The sequence below is a fragment of the Ursus arctos genome, unplaced genomic scaffold (assembly GCF_023065955.2).
Source record: "Ursus arctos isolate Adak ecotype North America unplaced genomic scaffold, UrsArc2.0 scaffold_12, whole genome shotgun sequence".
Lineage (NCBI taxonomy): Eukaryota > Metazoa > Chordata > Mammalia > Carnivora > Ursidae > Ursus > Ursus arctos.
In genome coordinates, this window is record NW_026622786.1 from 52,232,778 (window position 1) to 52,250,963 (window position 18,186).

The 18,186-nt window shown below is 40.6% G+C and overlaps 1 protein-coding gene across 2 annotated transcripts in view; it reads right to left on the reverse strand.

Annotated features, from left to right (window-relative positions):
* The window catches only part of PDE4B (phosphodiesterase 4B), a 521,515-nt gene extending 504,995 nt beyond the window's left edge, over window positions 1-16,520 (reverse strand). The window contains exon 1 of one of the 2 annotated variants that reach the window (XM_044383764.3): window positions 16,387-16,520. The gene's annotated coding sequence lies outside the window, so the exon portion shown is untranslated. Of the gene's footprint in view, window positions 1-15,797; window positions 15,913-16,386 lie in introns of those variants that run through there. The other variant, XM_057310592.1, reaches the window with a different exon arrangement.
* Between the last annotated feature and the right edge of the window lie 1,666 nt (window positions 16,521-18,186).

Consider the following 18,186-nt stretch of genomic DNA (forward strand, 5'->3'; position numbering starts at 1 on the left):
AAACTAAAAAGCATAAGCATCTTGTTTGCACAAAATGGAGGCAAACATGAAGAAACAGTAAACTCCTTGAAAGCAATGCCTCTAGAAAGTAGGAATCACAGATGACGGAGGATACAACAGAGGACTGCTGCTCTTAGATGACATATCAAACTGTAAATTTGCAGTCTGATAAACTTGCAAACATTTATTGCTTTCTTGAATGAACATGAATATCAAATTTATTCACTTTTGGCTGAATTGTAACTTCTCAGAACGGTAACACTAGCTATCTCACATTTGGTTGGAAGCTCTAATTGGCTGCCTTATATGCTTCTGGTTACTCTAAAAAGACATAATTACAGAAATAGTTTGGTGGACAAAAATCTTTCAAAATAAAGGAAACAGAAGGAAGAAAATAAAAGTGGCTATGAAACTATGACTTGGCCCCATCACTTCATTTTCCAGACGAGGAAACTGCAAGTCTCTGGGAACCTGCCACCTACTTCAACCAAAGTAAACACCGAGGTTTTAACGTGTGCAATAGAGGAAGAGTCTCCATTTCGAAAATGGCAGCTGGACCTCAGTATTTGGCAGCCATGGCTCCTCAATCCCCACCGTAATCTCCATAATGTCTCTCAGGAATTTCCTACTCTCCAGTGATTGCTCCCACTGCTACTACCACACTGGTTTGGGCTAGAGGGAGGGAAGTCTTCCCCCTACAGCTCTTACTGAAATTTGAACTTCCTCTTTGTTTCCAAAGGGCAGCTAAAACAATTAAACAAGACTTTCCAAAGACGTGAGGAGAGAGAGAGAAATCTGGATAATCAGATTTACAAAGGATGACACGCTGTCCTTAACTGGCCAACTTGGTTCCATTTTAGCTACCATCTCCTTAGCATAACCCACCGATGAACTCACACCTAAGCACTATCTTCAACAAATCACCCAAGAGAATAAGGTACAGAGAGAAGCAAAGCTCCCCTCCTTGTGCTCACTTCCAGCGTTCATGGGCCAATTTCATGACTGATTACCCATCACCATAAGACTGACTTGAAGGAGAAGCAGTACTCTTCCCACAGAGACGTGACTTTCCCCTATAACCTCAACTGATCGACTTAAGCACCTAAAGTCTAGAATGCATGAAGAGGAGAACAAGATGGCTTCAAGGATGTTACTTTGCACAAGGCAACTGAATAACCTTCTCAGTTACGCAGATAAATTAGTGGCAAATCTGAGACATGAACCTTGCCTCCTGGCTCAAAGTCAAAGGTTCTTATCACCATATAATGTGCTTCACTTTTCCTGGTGACTAGCATATAGACAGCATGGCAGTGACATTAGAAATAAGGAACAGCTTCCTGTCCCAAATTATCTTTCAAGGAATATCCTCCTGTGACCAAGAGGATAACAAAAACCTTTACTGAAGATATCACAAAAATCTCTTTTGAAGATTTTTGAGTCGAGCAGAACCTCATTATTTTCAAGATATAGCCACTGGAAGTTCAATTCTAAGTTTTAATCAGAGTTCACACTTTAATCAGAGCTTTCCCATTTCCCCAATCACTTAAGAGACCCAAAGTACTTTTTATACTTCATAAAATCTATTACTATATTGCAGTACTCAATATATCACCTCCCTTTGAAACTCTTTCTATATATTCTCTTCCCTTCACATTGAGGTTTACCTTTGATACTTTGATGCAAGTATGTAAGAATGTGTTTTTAAAAAAAAAAAAAAAAAAAGGGAGGGCGCCTGGGTGGCACAGTCATTAAGCGTCTGCCTTCGGCTCAGGGCGTGATCCCAGGGTCCTGAGATCGAGCCCCACGTCAGGCTCCTTCGTTGGGAGCCTGCTTCTTCCTCTCCCACTCCCCCTGCCTGTGTTCCCTCTCTCGCTGCCTGTCTCTCTCTCTGTCAAATAAATAAATAAAATCTTTAAAAAAAAAAAAAAAGAATGTAAGAATGTGTTGCTATATTCCTTTCCTTTGGAAAAAATTGACACTGAGGATCATACTAAAAATGTCTAGTTAGGATACTCACTTTTGGAAATGCTCACCCATCATCCTATTTACACATTAATAATACTATTTATAGAATTTATATAACACTCCTTTCAGAGCAAAAAAAATGCACTTCACATCCATTATTTCATTTATCTTTGTACTATCCCTCTGAAGTGTGGTGAGAACAGTTGCCTCACCCTATTTTAATGGAAAAAATTTAACAGAGAAGATCCATTATCCTTCTTGATGTGGATAAACAGCTTCTAAGTAGAGTACCTACATCAATTGGAGAATAAACCTTCAATTACAGGATATTTCTGTCAATACCCTGAATGAGAACAGCAAAGCAGAAATGCTGGAATTCGGCCAATTTTATTCTTTTTAAAATAAATACCTACTCTTGGTGTTATTCATATATGTCATTAAAATTTTTAAGACAAAATTAGCCCAAAATACATAAATGCAAATTAAAACAAAAAATAAACCATAGTATTTCATGAATGAATGCACTAGTATGTAATATTGTCACTGTCTGATTTCTTAGAATTTCGCACTTACATATGTCATTATTCGTTATAGAAAAAAAATTATGACTTTTTGCCCACAATTAGCTTAATACCCATGACCATCAAGATATACTTTGAGTTTTAAAAGTCAGTCAGCTATCTCGACACAAAGTGGCAACTGATACAAAATTTTAAATGACTGTAACTTAACAGGTATTTAAGGCAATAATAAATAATAACTGTTTTTAAGCTGTTAAAATTTAAGAGATCTCCAGAGTATGCATTTATGATATAACACTACAAATAGGATTTTTAAAGCTGGGAAATATTCTTCATATAATGACAGTGATGTTTGGCTACCAATATCTATTCTCCCCTTCTTTCTTAATATAATGGAATCCTGACGTTTGGAGAAGTACCAATTTTCCCTTTTTTTTTTAACAAGATTAAATGTACATTTATTCTTAACATGTGGAATATATAAAGATTTTATACTGAATAAATGATATTCATTTAGCCAGAGGGAAAGGAGGAATTTACATCTTTTCTTTCTTTCATTTAAAACTACATTATCTTGAAATATAAATGTGGATTTTCAACACTGAAAAATCTTTGAACTTGTGTTTCTTCCTTTTGGTTGTATTTTTTTTCTTTTTTGTCTGTACTGGTAACTATTTTCTAAATCAATCCATATACGACCATTTCCACACTTTGATTCATGAAGCAAATTGTGACCTCCCAAAATAGAGCATGACTTTAAACATAAAGAAACATGTACATCATCCTCTTTTTTTAGCTTGTTTTTTGTTTTTATTTTTTTTCTTTTTTTTTTGGAAAAAAAACAAAAAACAAAAAACCTCTATTTCTTAGACTTCCCCGTAGTTAGGGAGGGCCATTGACATAGTTCTGGTCAATAAGACAGTAGAATATCTTAGTCACCAGATGCATCTTCCTGGGAGCTATCACTTTCCTTATAAAAAAGAACCGATGGCTGGTGTACGCCTTGCTTTTTATCCAGCCCCTTCTTCCTGCCTGTGGTCCAGAAGCCATTCCTGGATGTTCACTAAGATCTTTCCACCAAGAAAATGAAAGCCATGCACCAATGACAGTAGAGCCAAAAGCAAGAAGGAGCCTAAATCCTTGATAACCCCCTTTGCAGTGGCCCCAGCCTTAGACTGCCTCCTTCCAGAAATCTTATTGCATATAAAACACACACACACACACACACACACACACACACACACACACACAAAACCCTCCTTACTTGCAGTATTGCATGTAAAATTTTCAGTTACTCTCAAATGAATGCAATTCTAACGGAAAAAAAACAAAAGAAATATATCCTGATTAAATTCTTCTTTTTCTCTCATTATATGACTTACATGCAAAAATTAATTCCTTGCACTTAAACCAAATGGAGAGTGTGCAAATGTTATGTCACACAAAAAAATTATCTCCCATCTCCTATATCCACGTACTGCTAATGACCACCCTTCTTTAATCTTTGAAGTCCTTCTTGTAAAGTATTTCAGTCATATGAAAGTGTGAGGTCAGAAGGGACCCGCTGGAAACAAACTTAGACTGAACAGTAAAGCAGGCAACCCACTCCACTATACATTTTTGTCTATAAACCAAATGAGGAAAACAGTTTTTCAAGGCTCATTGGTATTCTTCAGCTGTGTCCCCATCTTACCAAAGATTACAGCAAAGTAGGAGGTGTGACTCACAGAAATAGTTTTCCTCATATAAATTTCACCCATTGAATAAAATTTGAAATATTCTTTAAGCAATATAAAACAGAGACATCTTATGCTATTCTTCATGCTATGAACAACAAAATAAAAATTTTACAAATTATCCAAAATTTCACATCCAAGCTTCCTCAGAATGAGAATATTTGTACAAACTAGCCCCAATTTTGCAGCCCAACACCAGTAATTACAAAGGTCTATAAACACTAATTTTATCCCTCAAAAATGCAAAATGCAAACTCATAATAATTACTTTACATATTCAGTTGGGAATGTGTTTGGCTCAGAGTAACAGAAAACCTAATAAATACTGGAAGAAACAGAGGTTTTATTTTTTCTCATGGAATTATAAGGCTAGAGGTAGGCAGTGCAGAGCTGACAGATCTACTCGACGATATCATCAAGGATCCAAGCTACGTCTATTTTTCTGGTTCACCATCCTAAGCATCTGGTTTTATTCCTCACGCTTGCAAGATGGTGCTCACCTCAAAGGAGGGCATCCATGCTCCTACCGAGAAAGAAGAGGATAGGGGTCAAGGGCAAGAACCTTCCCCCTAAGAAGCCTTCCCTTTTGTTAAATAAGGAAAGCATTCCCCAGACATCTCCATCTAATCTTTGTAATCATATGGGCCACTCTTAGCTACAAGCGAGGCTGAAAAGTTGAATGATTTGCCTTCCAACTTGTATAGCACAGGAAGATAAAAGAGGAAAGGGGAAAATGATGCTGAATGAGCAACCTACAGTTTCACTGCACCTCCAAACCAATTAAATTTGGTGCCATCCACACTGGTGTCATCACTGCTGCCATGGTCGCCATCAGCATTAAAATGTTGATTCCCCAAATTGCGCTGCAATTGTACCCATAGTTACGTAGTCTTAACCCAACCATGACCTCCCTGACTAATGCAAATTTCTGACCATATCAAGGTTTTATAATAATTTTCACACTTAAAAATTACTTCCCTGGAGAGCTTTCTTATGATGACTAATACTTAAGTACAGGGGCCTATCAAAAAATTCCCCTAATGTGTCAAATGACAACTACTAAAATTTCACTAAATCATAATGCTGGAAAGACTCTTAGAGATTACCATAATTCAATGTCTTAATTCATACCTCAAGGCTTAACAGGGGGTGTCACTTACCCACCTAGTGGCGCAACAGAAATGGCACCTAGGACTTGTGATTCCCAGCGCTCAATTATTCAATTACTAAAGAGTAACCCTGAAAACAAAAGTCTTTTCAATATTTTAAAATACATAAAAGCACTAAAAAATAAAAACTGTCATTGTATTATTTCTTTGAGTTTCTGCACTGAAGTTTTTCACTCTAGTCTACAGCATGGCACTTCAAATCATTCCAGCGTCTGATTTCTCATCCAGGGCCCTGCACTAGTCACAGAGAAGTACACAGGAGCTTCCTCTAAGTATATACATAAACAGGTTTCTTAAAAGTAATTTAAGCTTAACAATTTCACAAATGCTGGCCTCACTCACTCACTGAATGCAGAGACATTTATCATTCTATGCTCTTAAATTATTTTCATCCATTCTGTAAGAAAAACATGGACGTGGTTTTCTTCTCACCCTCGAACCGTACCCAGTAAATACATCAAATAGCACGAAACGCTTTCTTCTTTTAATCCCTAACGTTTCATGTAGGTGAAATTTGGTTTAAATGACCACCAGCACAGCCTTACTAGAGCAAAGGAGAATTATCTCCAAAGGGCAATGTTTTTCCATACAGTAAGAGGGTGACAGCAGATGGGAGCAGATGAAGGATCTTTCCAAGGAATCTTGAGGTGTGTGTTGTGTGTGTAGGAGGAGAAAGCAAGTATTGTGGGCTGCGTTGCCTGTTTGTATTTCTCACAATCTGTTTTAACACCTGCTGGTCCTGTTATATCCTTCTCACCTACGGGCTCTCTAGAACCTGCAGGAAAACAAGTTCCTCAGCACATCAATGCACTGTGCCCAGGACAACTGCCAGGATCCACAAGCTCTGAAGGGTAAGTCTGGCTACAAAATGAGGCATTATCCCTATGTCTTTTCCCCAGCAAAGACCATCCATAGATATCACACGGTACAAGACAAAAAAACACAGTATCTAGTGGTCTTCCCTAAGAGTTCACAAACCCTCAATACTGCATGCAAATTTTTGAGTTTGTGTTCATTTTTCTGGATAGTCAATCCACATGTTTATCAGAATTTCAAACATGCCTATTTTTTTAAAGAGTACCATCATGCCATCCCAACTTACTTAGTGTTTTTTCTCTTCATTATAAAAGGAAATGAGAAACCACGCTTCAATATATAATTTTACTTTTCTTTTAAAGACTTCTAAGTCTTCTAAAAAGAAAGTGGAGGGGCGCCTGGGTAGCGCAGTCATTAAGCGTCTGCCTTCGGCTCAGGGCGTGATCCCGGCGTTCCGGGATCGAGTCCCACATCGGGCTCCTCCGCTGGGAGCCTGCTTCTTCCTCTCCCACTCCCCTGCTGTGTTCCCTCTCTCGCTGGCTGTCTCTCTGTCATATAAATAAATAAAAATCTTTAAAAAAATAAAAATAAAAAGAAAGTGATTCTGATTTCTTAAAGAAAACAAAATTAGGAAATACTAAGAATTCAAAATAAATAAGCCCTACCATTTTGGAACTGAGGAACTTAGGTTCCCTTATTTTCAAGGTATCGGTTTCCTTAAATATAAAACAATACAGCTGAAATAGGTTATCTCTAAGATCACTTTCAGTTCTGAAAATGCTAGTATTCTATGAGTCAGCACTATGATATAAACCGGGACAGCCAAAGACAGAATCCTGGTATTTTTTCCTTAATCCACTCTAAATATCACCAAGTTGCTTGTGCAAATAATGTCATTTGTTTTCTCTATGGTTTAAAGTATCCATCTGATAAAGGATTTTTTTAAGTATTTCCCAGAGATGGCAAAAGAAAAAAGGTACCAATATTTCTCAAATACAATAAAACAACTTGGAGAAAAATGTTCAATAGAGAAAATACCACAAACACAAATTTTTGTCTTAGATCCCACTGACAGCATTGACTTAATGTTTAATTATCCAATTACAGTAATATTAATTAACCTACTTTGAATTTAATTTAAGTAAATTTAAGGGGAGGCTTAGTCTATGTCTCTCTCACAAACACATATTACAGGAAAACACAGTCAACTTAGTATTTTCAACTGTATTAGTGGATAACATGGCTGATAAGTCAACCTGGTATTTTTTTTTAAAGATTTTATTTATTTATTTGACAGAGATAGACACAGCCAGCGAGAGAGGGAACACAAGCAGGGGGAGTGGGAGATGAAGAAGCAGGCTCCCAGCAGAAGAGCCTGACGTGGGGCTCGATCCCAGAACGCCAGGATCACGCCCTGAGCCAAAGGCAGACGCTTAACGACTGAGCCACCCAGGCGCCCCTCAACCTGGTATTTTTAAAAGGCATATACTTCTGGTCCACACAAGATGGCAGACACTCACCTCTCCTGGCCTCTCCCCACTTAGCGCAACTATAAACAGTGGAAATAACACAAGAGGCAATCAAACGAGGACTCCAAACACCAAAAAGAGGAGGTGGGCTGGTTAGTCACCCCTGACCAGAGGGACAACAGAGCAGGAAGATGCCCTATGACTCCTGATCCCACTGCAGGTTACCTGGACCCAGAGTCTCCCAACCCCAACCTGGCAGTAGATGATATAGGTGGGCTCATTCCTCCCCTGCATCTAACTGGGCCCAGCCAACAATACCAGATGGCCGCACAGCACTGGCAGGGGGAATCCCGCCACAAGGAGCTCCAGGCTGGTGAGTGCTTTTTATCCCTGCAGGCCAAAAAATCCCTTCCCTTACCTAGAGGCACCAGCAGACCTGGCCTAGGGAGGCTCCTTCCACCCTCTCCTCCAGTGGTATCAGCAAGGTTCAGTGGGAGCCCAGAAGCACCTGACAATCCAAACAGACCAAAACAGCCAGCAAAGCCTCTGGAAATCAAATTGTCATTGAAACCACAGCCCATAAAGGTAAAATCTAGGACCTGTGTGCTAACCCCAAACAGTGTGACTATCTGCTAAAATGTAAGATGTAAACAAGACCTGAGCCTAACATGCTAGCCAGCATGTTCAGGATATAGCACAACATGAATGAGAAGAGTCAATCAACTGACACCAACGCTAGTGAATCAGATATTATAGGTATCTGGTAAGAATTTTAAACCATCCATTATAAAAACACTTCAACAAGCAAATTCAGATTCTCTGGAAATAAATGAAAAAAAAAAAACAGAAAATCTCAACAAAGATGTGTAAGTTCTTAAAAAAACAAAATGGCAATGGCAATTATAGAGCAAAAAATAAAACAACCAAAATAAAACACTCAATGGCTCTATAGTGGAAATGACAGAGGAAAGAAGCCGTGAACTTGAGAACAGCACAAGAGAATTTATCACATCTGAAGAACAGAAAATAACTAAAAAAAAAAAAAAAAAAAAAAAAGATGAACAGAACTTCGGAGTCCTGTGGGACAATAAGAAAAGATCCAACATTTGTATCATTACAGAACCAGAAGGAAATGAGAAAGACAGTAGAGCTGTAAGAGTATTTGGGAAAAAAATGCCAGAAAACTTCCCAAATTTAGTGAAAGACAAAAACATATCGATTTAAGAAGCTAATCAAACCGCAAAGAGAACAAACCCAAAGAAATCCATGCCAAGACACATCATTACTAAACTTCTAAAAACTAAAGATAAAGAAAAAATCACAAAACCAGCCAGAGAGAAAGAGCTCATTGCCTTTAGTGGGGCATCAATTCAAATGACAATGATTTTCTCATCAGAAACCATAGGAGCCTGAAGGAGGGGCACATTTTTCAAGTGCTGAAAGAAAAGAATGGTCAACCACAAATTCCTTCCCAGTATCAGTTGCCTAAATCATTTCATATTCAATTATTGAAACAAAAAAATATAACAGTGTCTTATATTCAAAACAACAGCATTTAAAATGAAGCAACTGTAAAGAGACATAAATATTGTAAGAGCCAGCATGACCACTGAGAAAACTCTACAAAGGGATACACTAGAAAACACTATAAACAAGTCAAAATAGAATCATAAAAAGTTCAAGTAACTCACAGGAAGGCAAGAAAAGAGAAATAAAGGAAGAAGAAACAAACAGAAAATATAGTAAAATGGCAGACAAACTCTAACATAATGCAGAAAACTGAATCACTCATACATTGCTAGTAGGAATGTAAAATGGTACACCCACTCTGGAAAATAATTTGGCAATTTCTTATCCAACTACACATGCAATTATCATAGGACTCAACAATCACACCCTTGGGCATTTATCCCAGAGAAATGAAAACTTACATTCACACGAAACCCATACACAAATGTGCATAGCAGCCTTAGTCATAACAGCCCCAAACTGGAAACTGCAAATGTCCTTCCATGGATGAATGGAATATTGCACCACAATAAAAGGGAACAATGATTGACAGCACACAACTTGGATGAATCCGTGGGGATCACAGTGGGTGAGAAAAGAAACAGTCTTTAAGGCCATATTATCTATGATTCTATGTATTTTTTTTATTATTTTTGAAATGACAAAATAATAAAGATGGAGAACAGATCAGTGGTTGTTGGGGTTAGAAATGAGGCCAGGGAGTGAGAGGGAGGCAGGGAAGTTCTAAAAGGGGCAGCATAAGGGATCTTTGTGGTAATGGGAGAGTTCTGTGTCTTAACTGTGGTGGTACAGGAACCTACACATGTGATAAAAATGCACAGAACTAAACACACTCAAACGAGTATAAAACTGGTGAAATCTGAGTAAGATCTACAGATTCTATTAATGTCAATTTCCTAGTTGTGTGATTGCATCATGGTTTTTCAAAATGTTACTCTTGGGAAAAACAGAGTGACGGGTACACAGGATCTCTCTGTATATTTCCTACAACTGCATATCAATCTATAATTATCTCAAAATTTTAAAATTAATTTTAAAAAATGGGGTGAAAGTTGTGGGGAAGCAGGTTTTTCACATAGTCTCAAAGTTAGAAAAAACAGGAGAAAGTTGGTAGGTATCACCTTTCAAGTAGTCTCACTTAGTAATGGGACAGACATTCCCACTGTGATACCATAGGAAGTACACATCACCTAGGTAGGAGTGTTCTTGCCAAAAATGGTTAACTTGAACCTAACCAAGTAAGTAAACCACTAGATGAATCTAGACTATGAGACACTCTGTAAGACATCTTTCTTGGATTCAACATAAATGTTAATGTTACAGGAAAGAAAGAGAGAAAGAGAGAGAGGAAGAGAGGAAGGAAAGGGGGGAGAGGGAAAAAAAGGCTAGTATAATTAAGTTATTAAAAATAATGTGTAAAAAATGAATAAAAAATAAAAATAGTGTGAAAAGAATGTGGGGGTAAAAAAAAAAAAAAAGAAAATGATTGAAAAGAGTCAATTCTCCAAGTGGATACAGTCACAGATGGATGTCTTAATCCACTACCATGGCCGACTGAGTGAATGTGGACCAAACTCCCTTCTGCTACAAATACATAGATACTTAGATTTTTAAAAGACCAGGACAATTGAATAGGTTAAATAGGTAAACTTAAAGAGAAAAGAAAAAAAAAAGAAGAAAGAAAGGTATCTGCAGATAGCAGAACAGAAAGGAAACAAATATCAGAATAACAGGCATGTACATTGGCACTGTAGCAATCCTAAGTGATACAGAGCTTAGACACAGGCATTAATGCCGAGAGGCTGGAGATTTCATGTGTGTCTAGGGACAAGCAACTTGGTTTGGGGCCCATGAAATGAAGATAACTAGAGCCGAGACGTTTGCATAAAGGAGAACTCTGAAGAAGTTGACCCCTTAGTTTAAGGACTAGAAGCCTGGCCAAGGAAGTAACAAGAATATGTTTCTTCTGGGGCTCTGGATAAAAGGAAAAAGTATTCTTTGGATTAAATCCCTAAACACACACACACATACATACACACACACACACACACACACACACACACACACACACACAGCTTGAACCTAGATCACCAGCATGGTGAAGGAATGTCAAGCCAGGAATTAATGTAAAAGCTTATCCTCTGGATGTTCACTATACTTAATGTGGTGAGCATTTTGCAATATATACAAGTATTGAATCATTATGATGTACCCCTGAAAATACAATGTTATATGTCAATTATACTTCAATAAATTTTTCTTAAAAGCTGACCCTGGACCAGCAAAACCCCTGAGCTATTCTACGAAGATAAAAACAATATCAATCTACAGGGAAACTTTCAAAAAGCGGGAAAAATAAAACTACTACAGAAAAAAAAAAGTAAAAACCTGGCTGAAGATGAGCTCATAATCCCAGTAACAAACCACATGAGGAAAAGATCCGTTTATAGTGGATATGTAGTTTTGGAAGAACCAGCAGAAGAATTTCAAGTAAGAGAACAATCTGAGACTATAACACGGTACAGGTGTGACTACAAAATTCATAATAAAATGATACAAAACCTAGGGGGAAAACAGGTAGATAAGAAAAGGTATTAATTAGCACTTCTAGAAAAGAAACAAATCATAGCTCAATGGATCTACAACTTAAATAAAAGATAAGGCATAAATGAAGAAGAACCGGCTAGCTAGAAAACAGTCCTGAAGAACTACCCCAATGACTCTTAAAAATACTTTCTAACTAAAAAACGATGCATATACAGAGGTAATAGACACGAGGAATAAAACAAGAAGGTTCAACATATATCTAATAAGAATTACAGAGGAGGGGCGCCTGGGTGGTACAGCGGTTGGGTGTCTGCCTTCGGCTCAGGGCGTGATCCTGGCATTATGGGATCGAACCCCACATCAGGCTCCTCCGCTATGAGCCTGCTTCTTCCTCTCCCACTCCCCCTGCTTGTGTTCCCTCTCTCGCTGGCTGTCTCTATCTCTGTTGAATAAATAAATAAAAAAATCTTAAAAAAAAAAAAAAAAAGAATTACAGAGGAAAGAATAGAGAGAACAGAGGCCAGATAATATATGATGAGACATGCCACAGATTTGTAATAATTCAAGAAATATAAGCATCACTTCATTAGGTCATAAGAAGACGCGAGGAGAAAAAGGAAAAACAAACCCACATCTGGGCATACCATGATAAAACTGCAGAACACCAAAGACAAAGAGGAATCTTAAAAGCAACCAAGAAACAATCTCTGATTAACAACAGAGGCTGGAAGACAGTACCTTCAAAGTGGTAAGTAAAATAATTGTCGACTTAGAATTCTGTTCCCAGATAATCTATTATTCAAGTGTTAGGATAAAATGCAGTTTCAAACAAACAAACAAAATAGATGAAGAGATATTTATCATTTGCATATGCTTGCCAAAGAACTACCTCCATAAGAAGGAACTTTGAATCCAGAAGGAAGGAAAGGGATGCAAGAAATTCCAGTGAGCACAGAAAATGTGGATATGTTTAAATAAACATTGACTATGAAAACAATCCAACAACAACAACAACAAAACTAATTACATAAAATGACACAGTGCATGTGAAAAATGTGGTGGAACTATTATGCTACAAACTATTATGAAACACAGAGTATGATCAGAATTATAACTTAATAAGGTCCTTATATCATGCAAAAAGAATAGATATTTTGATTCATTTCATCTGTTAAGACAAAACCTGCATGTTAAAAACAAAACATGCCTACGAAAGGAACAGGAATGGGATATATAATGTTGAAATCATTAAACGGAAAAGAGACTAAAGACACTGCAAATACAATAAAAGAGAAAATGAGAAACAGAAGGGCAGCAGAGACACAGAAATGTCTTCCAATGAGAAGTGGCACTACATTTTAAAAGATAAAAGATTAAAACTGGCAAAATGAATGTGTATGGAGATGTTACAGGCTGGCTTCCCCAAGGAAGCTCACTCGGATACGAAGTTGGGCATGCAATTTTATTAAGGACCGCCTTGCTATCAACATCTGAGAATGGGGAAGGAAGCAGAAATGGGAAATGTTAAGCTGCAGTGTAAGTCCTGTAGGGAGTTCCAGAGCTAGAATGGTCCTTCAGAGTTGTCTGGAGTCGGGCTGGGATGACCAGGCCTTTATACTCCCACATGAACCAGCCACTGGGTATGAGCTGCCCGGGAAAAAGACACAACCTTGGACAAAGATGCTTTCTACAACTCAAGCAAACCCCTTCAAGGACCCTTGAAGGCTATTTGTTGACAGAACCCTCAGAAGCTGGGGAAACAAGCCCTTCCTTGAAAGGGGATTTGGCACCTCAGTGTCTGCCGTATTACCATAAGGTGACGCCAACAGCCAGCACTCAAAGAAACCCACATGTCATGTAACCAACAACATCCTCACACCTTCTATAAACTCTGCTCCTCAGATTTTTCTGGGAGAGCAATGAATTTTTATGCCATAATAATGAAAGGTAAATCCAAATTACTAACCCCTAAATCTTTCTAACTCAAGACTACATCATGTAGCCCTTGCTCCCTAACCAAAGTCAGCCAAATAAGATATTAAGAGCAACATGGGACTCTTTATTCCTTCATAATTTTAAATCTTCAGTTTATAAACCAAAATGAAAATGTCATTTCTGTGTCTAATATTTTAATGAAACAGGAATCCTTACTTGTGCATACCATCATTATTAAATACCTATCTCCAGACAGGCAAAGGACACCAAGATCAGAAAACTGTGTATGATTGACTTATTCCTCAAACCAAAACCAATTCTATTCAAAAGAAATTAGCAGGCCCAAGTACCCTCTAGAGAAATTTAAGATAATTCATCTTTGCAAAATATGTCAAATCAGAAATTAAAGCAGACTGGCTGAGGAAAAAAAGAGAAAAACTACGTAAGTAAACAAAATGCAAAATTGTTTGCTCACAATCGTAATAAGGAATATAGAGTGATGATACATATATAGATAGCCTCAATGTGTCAGTCATCTCAACAATTCCAGTTCATTTAACAATTTTACTTATTTTTTGTAATTGGCATGCTGATGTTTAAAAAGAAAAAGAACAGAAACACCCAGCAAATATGTTACTAGCCAAGTCCTGCAAGTATTGATCTGAAGAGTTGATCAAACCACTGTGCTGCCGAAGCCACAGGCTGACAGTAAGGGGGTTTCTCTGTTGGGATATCAGAAGGTAAATGAGGTCCCCACAGAAGGAAGTGCAGCTGAATTTTCTTTTACCTGAAGTGAAATCATTTCCCTTATCTACCTGCTTGTCAACTCACGTACAGATATATTCCAGACCCCTGCCTACACCTCAGGCCTAGATAGAAACACTTTGAAGTCCCCAAATTGTTTTTGTTTTTATGAAGATTATTGACATCACAACCAGCTTTTGGTAAAAGGAAAGAGGGGTACGTGGATGATCCACTAAAAAAACCCAGCATCAGTACTTTTTCTTTTAATTTAATGTGACTTTTATTCTTACAGTATAGACCGAGGCTTTCAAGTAGCTAGAAATCTCGGAATTTAAAAAATGGATGTGATTCAAAGAACAGTTATAGCTCATACAGATCTAATACACAGAATGCATAGATTTACCATTTCTGTTTAATAGCACCATGTACATGTGATGTAAACATAATGTAAATGTAATATGATTTTAGGTGAGAGTCTCAAAGTATTTCTTAAAAATTACCCCAGGCCTGTGTGTATATCATATATGTATATTATACTATATATAATACACTATATGTTATTTATACACAAGTATTTTCATCTTTAAAATGAACCTCAACATAATTAAGAGCTATGCCTCTGTGCTCTCCTCTTTATACTTGCTTTAAATCTATTGACTACAGTGGGTTTGTATTTTGTTTGAAGTAGGGCACATGGAAGGGGGGGTGGTCAGTGAAAAAGAGCAGGAAGGAAGCGACAGAGGGACATGGAAGAGGAGGGATAGCAGGAAGGAAAGGGAGGAGAACCCTACACACACACACACACACACACTTGTAGCTCAGAAAGGGCCAGGCCTTGAATACATACATCCCAGCACCCCTCTCCAAAGATGAGACAGGGCTTCTCAAAAGTTCCTGGCAGAGCCTTCCTTCTGCTGTGACTTGTGCCCCAACTGGTACCCCAGACACTGGGACGCACGGGACCATCCTGGGAACACAGCCCCAGCAAACTCTTGGTACTTCAGGCTCCCTCCCTCGCCCAAGGCCCGCAATCACTGGGCACCGTGCGCCAATCCACCCACTCCTAGGCGAATCCTTCTGCCTTTCTCCTTCCTCCCTTTGCTCTCTCTCCTGCCCAGGGGTTTGCCAAGAGGCTCAAGGGCGGAGGCAGAGGCAGAGAAGGGGGAAGCGAAGAGGAAGGGCCGGTTGGCGGATTTCCTACAAGGGGCACCAACGACGCCGTCAAGGCGACCACCCTGGGCGGCCCCATACCCTCTTCGCCCCCCCATCGACTCACAGCACCCCACACTTTCCATTTCGGCTCCGCTGTTAGATGAAGTAAGGGAAGGAGGAAAACAAACCCGCAGCCTCCTGGGCAGCCCTTACCTCAGGCTGCCCTCGCGGAAGCCGCCCTCCTCCTGCCCGAGGCGCCGCTGGTGCACACCGCGGCTCCGCCTGGCTCTGCTCGTCGGTGCAGTGCGCTCCCCGGGGCACGAGAGCCGGCGGGGGACGTTCGCGCGCCGCTCGCGTGCAGCCGGCCGGCCGGCAACCAGCAGCCCGCAGCCGCCGAGGCGGGGCCGGGAGCCCCGGAAAGGGGCGCACGAGCCGGGGGCGGCTGCGGAGCGCGCGCGGACCTGCCAGCAGCCCGGCGTGGAAGACCCCGGCCGGGGCGGTGCAGACGGCCGCGAAGTGCCCAAGCTCCCGTCTCCTCCGCTGGCCCCCCCAAACCCCCTCTCTGTACCCCCACTACCCCCACCCCAGGAGACAGCTCGCCGGTGGCACTTGTTCTGCCGCGCTGCGCTCTTCCGCCCGGTGCGGGGAATAACAATGTGATCGTATTGCACGGACTAGATGCTAGTAGTAGGTTGTAACTGCTGAGGCCACCACCTGTCAATTCTAGGAGCAAGGCGCACCGACCCCAGCAGGCTGGCCTTTCCCCGATTCCCTACCCGCTTCTTTTCCTCCCCCCACCTACCTCGCCGACCTCCCGCAGTACTCTGCTGCACGATACTAAGGGAGTTTTGTAAAATAACCCTCACTCCCAGCCGGGAGCTCACGGCATCTCCGTTCGCACCAGAGCTGAAGGATTACGCACAGCCCTGCGTGCCTATCCAAAGCCGGATGCCGAAGATCCCGGTTTGAACCCCACACTCGCCGGGCCCCCCCCCGCCCCCATTCATAATCCCAGCGGCCGTCTGCCACTACACACCCTCCCCCTGCCGCCCGCGCTCTCTGCGATTCGCCGTTCCTGGAACGTGTCAGTCACTCTTTCTTCATCTGCCATGAATACAGTACTAGAAGCTCCGCAGCCACGGGTTGCACAAAAGGGGATGGGGAGGGGAGCACTCAGAGCTTGCGGGGGGCGGGGGGAGGACGAGGTAGGGAGGAGGCAAGGGAGAAAGCGGGGCAAATTACGTGGAAGGAGCCGGTGTGAGGGTGAGAACCCGCTGCTCTCCTGCTGCACAAAGGGGCCCCGGAGCGGATAAGCACAGTGCTACTGAACCAGTGGGTCAGCTCACATCCAAGGAGGCGCTCCGCCAAGGCACCCTAGGAGTGGGTCCCACCAACTTGGGCATTTGTAATGACCTAGCAACAGGCACCCGGGAGCTTGACTACCCCAGCTAGACAGAGCACAGCGGGGTGGAGGCTTGCAACTTGAGGGGAGGGGCAGAGGGGAGGGGGAGCCAGATGTGGGAAAACACAGGTTTCCTTTTCCCCAGTTGTCCAGCTCTTTCAGTCAGAGAAAAAGGGAAGAAAGCTGGCAAAGAAAAGAGACGGAGATGCAGTCACTTTGCGTATGGAACTATTACAACTAGCTAGAAACCAGAAAGACTTCAATGGATAAAATTGGCCTATTTCTCAATTTATTCCAATAAATATTACGGCAAACCCATTTTGCACTGGGCACAATACACGTGCCAGATGCTAGCATACAGGCATGATTAGGGCCACAGTCCCTGCACCCAGGAAGCTCACCGCCTAGCAGGAGAAGCTACTATGAAAGCCCAAAACGGACAATACAAGTATTACACACAGCAGTACATACCAATTACACTAGGGGAAGCAATTTTCTCTAGTTGGAATGGAAATGGGTCAGGGAATTTGATCCCTTCTGAAGTGTAAAATAAAAGGCGAGTAGGAGCTTGCCAAAGAAGTGACAGTGACCTTCTGTCATTCACCCATTAACCCAACCAGCTTCACATACCCACACAATGAAAGTCATACCTGAAAGCTTATCAGCGTGGGGACTTAATGAACCCCTGGCCTGCACTGTTTCCCCTTGGTGGTTTTGGAGGAAACATTTTCAAATACTAGCACTTGGAGTGGAGAACACCCAGCTCTCCAAAGCTGAAATGTTGCCTTCTTGGACCTGGTGCTTTACGTTCTATTCCATCTACTTATCTATAAGCTTGAAATTGAGTCCAAAGCCAAAATTAATAACGGTGAGGCAATGAGCATCTGGAGGGAAGCCCATAAATCCTACAATGCAGTCATAGTTCTGTCACAGCCTTTGTCTAAAAAATGATGACAATATAATCTCTTTTTCCAGAATTACAGTGAGGATTAATTAGTCAGACTTATTAAATAGAAAGAGACCATTGCCCGAATAGAGGGTGGGATGGGAACCTAAACTGTGATTCAACCAAGGAAAAAAAGAATCAGTCTGAGTGGCATGTTCCCCCTGTGAATATGAGAACTTTGAAAAGTATTAGTGACTACTAAAGCACCCAAGGTTACTACAGCGTCTTCAGAAAAACATGTCCAAAGGGTTCTG